The sequence below is a fragment of the Belonocnema kinseyi genome, chromosome 6, assembly GCF_010883055.1.
Source record: "Belonocnema kinseyi isolate 2016_QV_RU_SX_M_011 chromosome 6, B_treatae_v1, whole genome shotgun sequence".
NCBI classification, from domain to species: Eukaryota; Metazoa; Arthropoda; class Insecta; order Hymenoptera; family Cynipidae; genus Belonocnema; species Belonocnema kinseyi.
The window spans coordinates 39,366,391-39,376,301 of NC_046662.1; the positions used below are offsets into that span (position 1 = coordinate 39,366,391).

General features: G+C 23.8%; 1 long non-coding RNA gene across 1 annotated transcript; it reads left to right on the forward strand.

Moving 5' to 3' along the window:
- The first annotated feature begins 4,408 nt into the window (after positions 1–4,408).
- LOC117175034 lies at positions 4,409–4,875 on the forward strand. Its single transcript, XR_004467418.1, has 2 exons — positions 4,409–4,494; positions 4,817–4,875. It is a non-coding gene; the product is annotated as an uncharacterized LOC117175034 (long non-coding RNA).
- Positions 4,876–9,911: the final 5,036 nt, after the last annotated feature.

Below are 9,911 nucleotides of genomic sequence, written 5' to 3' on the forward strand. Positions count from 1 at the left end.
AAGGAGATTATGTAGAAAAATAATCAATAGTATTTTTGTATTGTTTTATAAATAAATAAATATTAAAAAAGAATTCCGGTTAATATTTGATTCACCCTCGTACATCAAGATCTTATCTTCGCGCATCGAAATATTTAAAATCGTACCTGGTTCAACAAAAGAATTAGCCTCTTCTACTGGTGCTCTAGATAACCCAGTGGGCACAAAATTCGACGACGCCTTTATGACATCGTTACGACATCTTTACAACAACTTTACGACATCCTATGTCCATGCCGTTAAGGTGTCTTTACGATATCGTAAAGATGCAAGGATATCGTAAAGACGTCGCTAAATTTTGTGCCCACTGGGAATGCATCTACGTGTTGCATATTCTCACCTTTGCGATGGTGTATATCAAAATCAACATCAGCAAGGGAACTGAGCCAACAAATTATTTGTGGATTAGTTGTTTTTGACTTGTTAATATAAACCAACGCTCGGCAGTCCGTGAAAATGTCAAAATGAAAACCGATTAGCAAAGCTCTTATCGAGTCGTTGCCCACTCTACAGCCAACAACTCTAGCTTACTAGAATGACATGATTTTTTCGCTTCTGAGGTTTTTCTAATAATTGCGTAAATTAATTTCTGTTTCTCCCCCTCGTTTTGTTGAAACAACATCGCTTCTAATCCGATTTCTGATGCATCCATGTGCAATTCACTACGTTTTGCTGGCGGATTATAAAGACCCAAAATTGTCTCCGAACTGATCAATTGTTTGATTTTCTGAAAAGAAAATTTCTGAGCTTCACCCCAGTCTTCGGTAACATGTTTTCGCTTACCTCAATAATGTTAAAAACAGAAATTCGGTGTAATAACTTCATAAATATATATCACATTATTATTGCACAAAGCCAATAAAAAACCTCCAACATCAACGTAATTTAACCTAAAACCTGCATTATCTCGACTGCTTGCGCATCAGCTAGTGTAAGCGACTTGAGACATTTCAAAGCCCGGTCGAGTTAAAATATGAAATTTTAATTAGGAAAAATTTCAACTGCACTTTTCTCTGAACTTATTGTGCAAAACTAAGTACATATGTACTACATATAATATCTAAGAGAAAGGGCTTCAAGGATGCGACGGCACTGGGCTAATCACCTGATTCTTACAGTGTCCACGAAACAGCTGATGACAGTGTCCGAGGTCTGACAGAGTCCAAAACTATAGTCTCCGAGGTTCGACTGTAGATCGTTTTTATTGATATAAGGATTTTTCTGTTGGTGAAAAATTTAACTTTTTATTTAGAAATTAACGCAATTTGTTAAAGATTTATTTTTTTAGCAGAAAATAAATTTTTTAAATTAACATATAACTGTATGAACTAAAATCCAATCTGTTTTAGGTGAGGATTCAAATATGTAATTTAAAATTACAATTTTTTCTGTTAAAGTATGAACTATTACATTTTTTTTGTTGAAAATTAATCTGTTCAGTAAAAAATGTAAGTCTTTGCTAAAAGTGGAACTGCTTTCTTTAAACAATTTTTTTAAAGATTCGTAATAATTGTGAAAAATTTTATTATTTAAATTGTTAAGTTTTTAATTTTCAATTATTTAATTTAGAACGCTTTTATTCAGAAATAATACAATTTCAATTCCGTGAAATTTAAATGATCCAGTATTCAAAATCCTAATCTGAAATTATTCAGTTTTGAGCATTATTGAAATTATCCTATTTTTGAAATTTTATGCTGAAATCATTCAATTTCGAGATTTTCCAATCCAAAACGATATTTTGAAAACGTAGAGGGCTTCTTCCTTGAAATTATGTGATTTCAAATATTTTTAATTTTTAATTCTTTTATTCAGAATCAATAAAAATTTAATATCTTTTTAGTCCATTCGAAATATTGTCCTTTTTTTATAATTCCACCTATTTTCATTTTAGACGCTTCTAATTTGAATATTTATCTTTTTTTAACAAAAAATATTAATTTTTACAAATTTAAATTTGAATCAATATTTAAATTTTAAATACAGGGAAGTTTACCTTTCACCAAAGGCCGAGTTCTGCAAAAATTTAAATTTAATATATCAAAAAAAGCTTTTTTCATTCAAACGGTTAATAAAAAGTCATATTGCGTCTATCAAATAAAAAAAGAGTTCTGTTTTTCAACAAATAGTAGAATAAAAGAGGTACATTTTCTACCAAAAGACGATTCATTTTCAATAAAATTGTTCAATTTTCAACTAAAAAAATTAGTTTTCCATCAAAAATTGAAGAGTGAAAGTTTTAGACAAAAAAACTTGAACTTCCGACAATATATATAATTTGTAACAAAAAAAGTGAATTTGCAAATAAAAAGATTTTTCAAATAAAAATGAAATAGTTCACTTTTCAGATAAAAAATAATTTTGATTCAAGAAATGGTAGATATGTACTTAAATTAAACGAGCCACTTAAATTTTCAACCAAAAATAATCAATTTTGAACTAAAAAGATGAATTTTTAAAAAAGAAGATTAATATTCCGCGTGAAAGTCCAATTTTTGACACAAAAATTAATTTTCAATGACAACAAAAATATTTCTTTTTAAATGTTTAAATTTTTAAATGCAGAAATGAATTTTTGGCCAACATAAATGAGCTTGCAAACAAGAACAATAATTTTCTAAAAAAAAAGTCAATTTTCCAAAACATACTTGATGTTTGAATTAAATAGATCAATATTTGAGAAAAGAAAAACTATTTTTTAATCAATCAGTTCTAAATTTTTAACCAGAAAATGACTTTTTAACCGAAGAGATTAACTGTTAAATATTGAGATTAATTTTGTATCAAAAGAGACGAAGTTTCATTAAAATGAAATAAATTAGTAATAAATAATATAATAAAATAAAAACTATTTAAATGAAAATCAGTTTTTTCGTTAAAAATGAATTAACTAACTGTAAATTTATATGTCCATGTTTTTTACCATTTCCATGGAAATTCATGTATTTAATTGATAATTCGTCTCTTTTAGTTAAAAATTAATCTTGATGACTAAAAATTAATATTTTTGTTTGAAAAATCATTTTTCGGTTAAATATGTAACTAGTTTGTGAAAATAAGCTTTTTTCCTTGAAAATCGACCTTTTTACTTAAAATTCAACTATGTTTTTGAAAATTAACTTTCTCTAGAAAATTATTCTGCTTGTTTATAAATTCACTTGACTTCGTAAAAATTTGATTTCTTTTTAGTTAAAAATTTAACTAATTTTTTTAAAGTTTTTATTCTGTTGCTATGAAAAATTAAAATTTCAGTCGAAAATTAATCTTTTTGGTTGAAAATTTAAATATTTTGTTCAAATCTCATTCTTTTAGTAAAAAATTCTGTTTTTAACTAAAAATTGAAGAAAATTCATTCTTTGTTACAAATTTATTTTTTTAGTTGCGGATTAATTTCATTCAATGAAGATTTTATTATTTTAATGCCATTTAAAAAAATTAATTTTTGAAATTCACAATTGAGTAGTTTATTGAAATCCAACGGTTTTTTATATGATATTAATTTTTTTGTAATATCAGCTATTTAATTTTTTCTGCAAATTCATTTTTTGGTTGAAAGTTATACTACTTTATTAAAAAGTATTTTTTTGTTTGAAGATTTATTAGGTTAATTAATTCACTTAAAAAAATATTTCTCTGGCGGAAAATTTAACTATTCTAATAAAAAAATGTCTTTTTTGTTGGCCATAAATTAATTTTTTGCAAAAGAAAATCCAACTGTTCCATTTTTGGCTGAAAATGTTTTCTTTTACATTTCAAAATTCGATTAAAATCTTAGAAATTAAACTATATTATTGCAAATTCAATATTTTTATCTTAAATTTTCACTATTCCATGGTTGGCTAAGTTTTTTTGTTAGCTGCAAATATAAATTTTTTTTTGTAAATTCGTTTTTTTTTTTAGTAGGAAATTTACCGTCTTTATTCATAACTTTAAATAGTTCGTTTGAAATGTATGGATTTTTTCGAAAGGTTGAACTATTTCATTTTTGTTTCAAAATTAATCTTTATTAGATGAAAATTTTACTATTTAGTAGAAAAAAGAGATAATATTTTCAAAACAAGTTCTTTGAATTTTTTCAGTAAATAATAATGTCATGTTTGTCAAATTCAGAACTTCAGAAATTCAGAAATTCAGAATTTGGATAAAAAAGCTATTTTTCATATATTAAATTTTCGCAGAACTCGGACACGAAGAGCTCGCGCACTCTGGTGAGTGGTGAGCTCACCTAAATTGAAAGTTCTTACCTCTTGTCGGTAATTTGTAGGTAACAAGAACTATCAATTGAGTTTTACGCACGAGCTTCGAGACTTCATCGTCAGGATCGCTAGTTTCCCCAATAAATAGATATTTTTTGTCTGTGTGGCATTTGCGGCATGGCGGCACGTGCGCTTCGTAGATTGGTCCGTCACTCATGAATTCTTTGTAAATATTTAAAAAGTTTATACAAAAATTGAGGTATGTAATATCTGCAATAATCCCATCGATATTCCTTGCCTACCAAACACACACATTTCATCAAATTGCGCCAAATATCACCCTTCTCTCCAAATCAATTCTACTCTTTTCTGCCAATTTACAATTTTTTCTGATAATGCCATGATTGCACAGCTGATAATCTGTTTTCGTTAATAATCCATCATTTTTCTAAAGTAAGCCCTACTTTCAAGTTGCCGTATAAAGAAAAAAAAACTTAAGAGGAAGCTCCAATTCACAACAATCCAAACTGCTGTCAAAATCTGCTTTTGTTTTTATTATTTTTGCTTTTATTTAAATTCAGATGTGGATTTGGATACTTCTCTATTCGTTAATTCTAAGCTTAGAACCAATACTAGCGGAGAAAAAAGTTAATAAATATGTTACAACTTTAATCGACGCCAAATGGAGGGATACACCTCTTGTTCTCGAAGTAGCCGAATATCTCAATGATGAAAATCCAAATTATTTTTGGAAATTTATCGAAGAAATTTCCGGGGAAAACGGGGTCCTTCAAAGTGCCGGTGAGTATCAAAATTAAAATTAAACTCGATAATTACTTGCAAAATTACCAGTTGCTGAAAGAAGTAACTTAAGTTTCCTAAAAAAGTTACATTAAATTGAGCCCCCTCCCCCTTTTTTAAAATTTTAAAATAAAATTAATATTAATTTGATATTCCTTTCGTTCTATAGTATCTATTATTGTAAATAGAAAAAAAAGTAAGGAGAATATTTTTGATAATTGTTAAAAATTATTGCCTCAAGATTTTTCCGAATATAATTTTTCATAATCCGGAAAAAATTGTTTTGTTTTTAACGACAATAATGAATATTTAACTGGAGTTATTGAATTTTTAACAGAACTTAGTTGGATTTTTAACAACAATTAAAAAAAAGTTTTAGAAAAAAATGAATTTTCTATAAAACAACATGAATTTTCAATTAAAAGAGAAAAAAATATACATTTTCAACCCAATTTTCAGTTGAAAGAAATTTATTTTTAACCGAAAAGACGAATTTTCAATTAAAATAATGACATTTTTCAGATTTTAAAATAATATTTTTAAAAGTCTTAAGATAATAAAAATTTTTTTTTAATATTTCAACAAAATCTTATAAACGATTTCTAAAAAGAAGCAAGTGTTTAGGAATAAATAAAAATTAAATCATTCATTTAGAAAAAAATGATTAATTTCGAAAGATATTCCGAAGTTTTGAAAATATTCAAAAATGCTTGAAAACTTGAAAAGATTTTTTTAAATTAAAAAAATGTAGATTTTTAAAATTTTAAATAAAAAATTTAGAAGCATTTTAGCATATTTTAATTTTTTCAATTTTAATTTGAACTAATAAATAAGACAATTTTATTAAGATTCCTGGGATTTATTGCAAGATTAAGAAAAAAATTAAATCATTTAGAAGCTATTTAGAAATTTAGAAAAAAGTTCAAAGATATTTCAAAATTTGAAAAGGTTCCTTAAAAGTTGAAACAAAATTTTTTAACTTTTCGAGGATTTTGAAATGTTACAAAATTATATATTTTTTTTAGATTCCTGGGAAAATTTTAAATGACTTTTTATTTATTTTTTTTAAATAATAATTTTCAGAAAATAATAAATGGATTTCAAAATAAATTTTGATGTCTAAATAAGAATTGAAAAATTATTAATTTGAAAGTATTTAAAATTAAAATAACTAAACTTCTAATTAAAAAAAAGCGCTCAAATTAAGAATTTTGAACCGAAAAGATGAATTTTCAATTAAAGCAATGACATTTTTGAAGATTTTAAAATATTTTAAAAAGTCTTCAGATAATAATTTTTTTTTAAATATTTTAACAAAATCTTTAAAAAGACTTCAAAACAGAAACATGTGTTTAAGAATAAGTAAAAATTAAATAATTAATTTAGGAAAACAATTAAGTAACTTTGAAAGATATTTAGAAGTTTCTATAAGATTCAAAAATACATGAAATCTTTTAAAAAAATATTAAACAAAATGTAGATTTTTTTATAATTTTAAATTAAAGCATTTTAGCATATTTTGATTTTTTTCCATTTTAATTTTAGCAAATGAATAAAAAAAATTCTATTAAAATTCCTCGGATTTTTACAAGCTTAAGAAAAAAATTAAAACATTTTAGAAATTTGGAAACAATTTCAAAGACATTGCAAAATTTGAAAAGGTTCCCCAAAAGTTAAAACAATATTTTTAAACTGTTCGAGGATTTTCAAACGTTACAAAATTTGTTTTTCAAGATTCCTGGAAAATTTTTTATGATTTTTGTTTTGTTTAAATAATAATTTTCAGAAAATAATAAATAGTTTTCAAAGTAAATTTTGATGTATAAATAAGAATTGAAAAATTAATAATTTAAAATTATTTATAATTAAAATAAAAAATTTAATTGATAATGATAGTATGAATTTATATGGGTACATTTTTTAAAATCTTTAACTATACAAATTTCAACCGAAAAGATAAATTTTCAATTAAAGCAATGACATTTTTGAAAATTTCAAAATAATATTTTTAAAAGTTTTAAGATAATGAATTTTTTTAAAAATATTTTAACAAAATCTTTAAAAAGATTTCAAAACAGAAACAAGTGTTTAAGAATAAATAAAAATTAAATAATTAATTTAGATAAACAATTGAATAACTTCGAAAGATATTTAGAAAACGAATAAGACAATTCTATTAAGATTCCTGGGATTTTTTACAAGTTTTAGAGAAAAATTAAATCATTTTAGAAGCTATTTATAAATTTAGAAACAATTTCAAAGATATTTCAAAATTTGAAAAGTTTAAACAACATTTTTAAACTTTTCGAGGATTTTGAAATGTTACAGAATTATAATTTTTATTTTAAGATTCCTGGGAAAATTATAAGTGATTTTTGATTTTTTTTAAAATAATATTTTTCAGAAAATAAGAAATACGAAACTTATAATATAAAAAATTTTAATTGATAAAAATAGCTCAAAAAACTCAACTCAAAAATGTATAAAAATTTTGAATATTTAAATAGAACATTATGCAATTTTAAACATTGGTAATTTAAAATTGCTAAATTTTTAATTAAAATTTAAATTAGATTAAAATCCAAATTAAAAGTCCTTTTTAACGTCCAATAATCAAATTGATGCAATTGTGTGTTCAAAAAAAAAAAAAGAATCCAACGTCCAAATTTTGACCACAACGAACAAAAACACACAAAAATCCTATTGTTATCTGAAAAATAAAAAAAAAAAATAATTTTCGGGCAAATATAAAAAGGAGGAAAGAAGAATGCGAAGGCATTTTTTTTTGTTTGCTGTAGTCCAAATTTTGTCGTTGGATTCTCGTTTTTTTTAACAGGAGTTTGTATTAATTTTTAATTGGTAATTATTACCATTTTCAACGCCACTTCAAATTTTACAATCTGGAAAGATATAAGTATGTATTTGTGATTTAATTGTTAATATATAAAATATTTTAATATAAAACTTTAAAAATTGTAGAATTTACAATTAAAAGTTTTTGGAATGAAGCAATTTTAAATTGAAAATGGCATTTTTCAAAAGCAAAAGATTTATGATGTGCAAAAATTGAATTTCTGTCGAAAGCTAAAAATGGTGAGCAATTTTTATTATTTTTATTTAAAATGAATTGTTCGAGAAAATTTTCAATTAAGAATTTTTCAACAATTTCAGCTTTTAATTTGTAATAAAACGTGTGTATAATGTGAAATATACCAATTTTGAATATTTCTATTTATTCTAAAATTATTAAATTCCAAACTTTTTCAATTGTAAATTATACAATTATGAAAATTTTATTTTGAAAAATTGTCTATATAATTTTTTAATACTCATTAAGGAAAATAAATTTTTTTCGATATCATGGCTTCCACTTGAAAATTGTAAAATTTAAAAAAGTCTCGAATTTCATTTTATTTCATTTTGTAGGCTCTCAAGTGAAAATTGTGGGATGCCTGAAGAATCTCGAAAAATAAAATGCCCCACAATGTTTGAATGAAAAATAACAATAATTGAAAAAAATATATTTCTGGATGAAAATTTTGTTTAGTTATAATTATTTTAAATTTATACAACAATCCTATAAACTTGAAACATTGAAGGTAATTTTTTATAACATTTTTTATAATACATTAATTTTCTGTTGTGAATTTTCCAATTTTCTGATATAATATAATATTAAAGAGTTTGAAAATTGCCAAATTATAAAATATCTTAACTAAAAAATTCTCGAATTTAAACAAATATTTTTATGAAACAAAAATATATTTTTGACGTTCAAAGTCTCTAAAGTCATTGTTTGAATTAACAATAACAATAATTGGAAAAAATATATTTTTGGATAAAAATTTTGTTCAACATTATAGATTAATATTAAATATTATTAAATATTATTAATAGTAATACACATTAATATTATACATTTACTTGAACATTCAACAGATTGGTTGGAATTTTTTTTTCTTTTATGACTGAAAAATATTTCTTGATTAATATTTCTACTAATTTGATTGAAAATTCATCTTTTGGATTCGAGAATTTATCTCTCATAAGAAAAAATGCCACTGTTTAGGTGAAAATTCATCTGTTTATGTTTAGGCTTCAACAGTTTTATTTAAAATTCGTTGTTTTTTTAACTTAATTGAACTGCTTTGAATTTTTAATTAAAATCTTACTTGGTTGAAATATCAACTATTATATTTTTTATACGAATTCACCTTTTTACTCAAAAATGCAAATACTCGGGAAAAATGATACTACTTTGTAACAAATTTAAAATTTTCCTTGAAAAGTCGACTTTTTGGTTGTCAATTAACTTTTTTGTTGAAAATTAATATTTTCGGGTCTGAAAATTATATTATTTTGTTAGAAAAATCAAGGATTTGTTTGAAATATTTTTTTTGTTCAATGAAAAATCTGTTTTTGTGGAAGTTTTATCTCGTTTCCTTACAAGTCGAAATATGTAGGTGAAAATTAATTTTTTTAAATGAATTCGACTGTTTTTAATTTATAATTCAAACATTTTTTGTTTGTAATATAAAGTATTTTATTTTTTAATGTGAATTCATCTTTTTTTTTTGGTAGGAAATTAGTCTTTTTTATTTTAAAATTTAACAGGGTTTTAGAAAATTGAAGTATTAGATTGAGAATTAACTTTTTTTTTGAAAATATATATTTTCGGTTTCAAAATTTCAATCCCTACAATCAAAAATTATAATAATTTAAGCAGTATGGCCGTTGGACCGAGAAACCGGGATTTTATTTCGTGGCCGGGAATTTTACAAAGGGGGAGGGTCGGTAAGGCCGGTTTTTGGCCTAATTTATTTTTGGACCAAAAAATCTGAAAAAATCATGGTAGTATCTTATAAGTATCCCGAG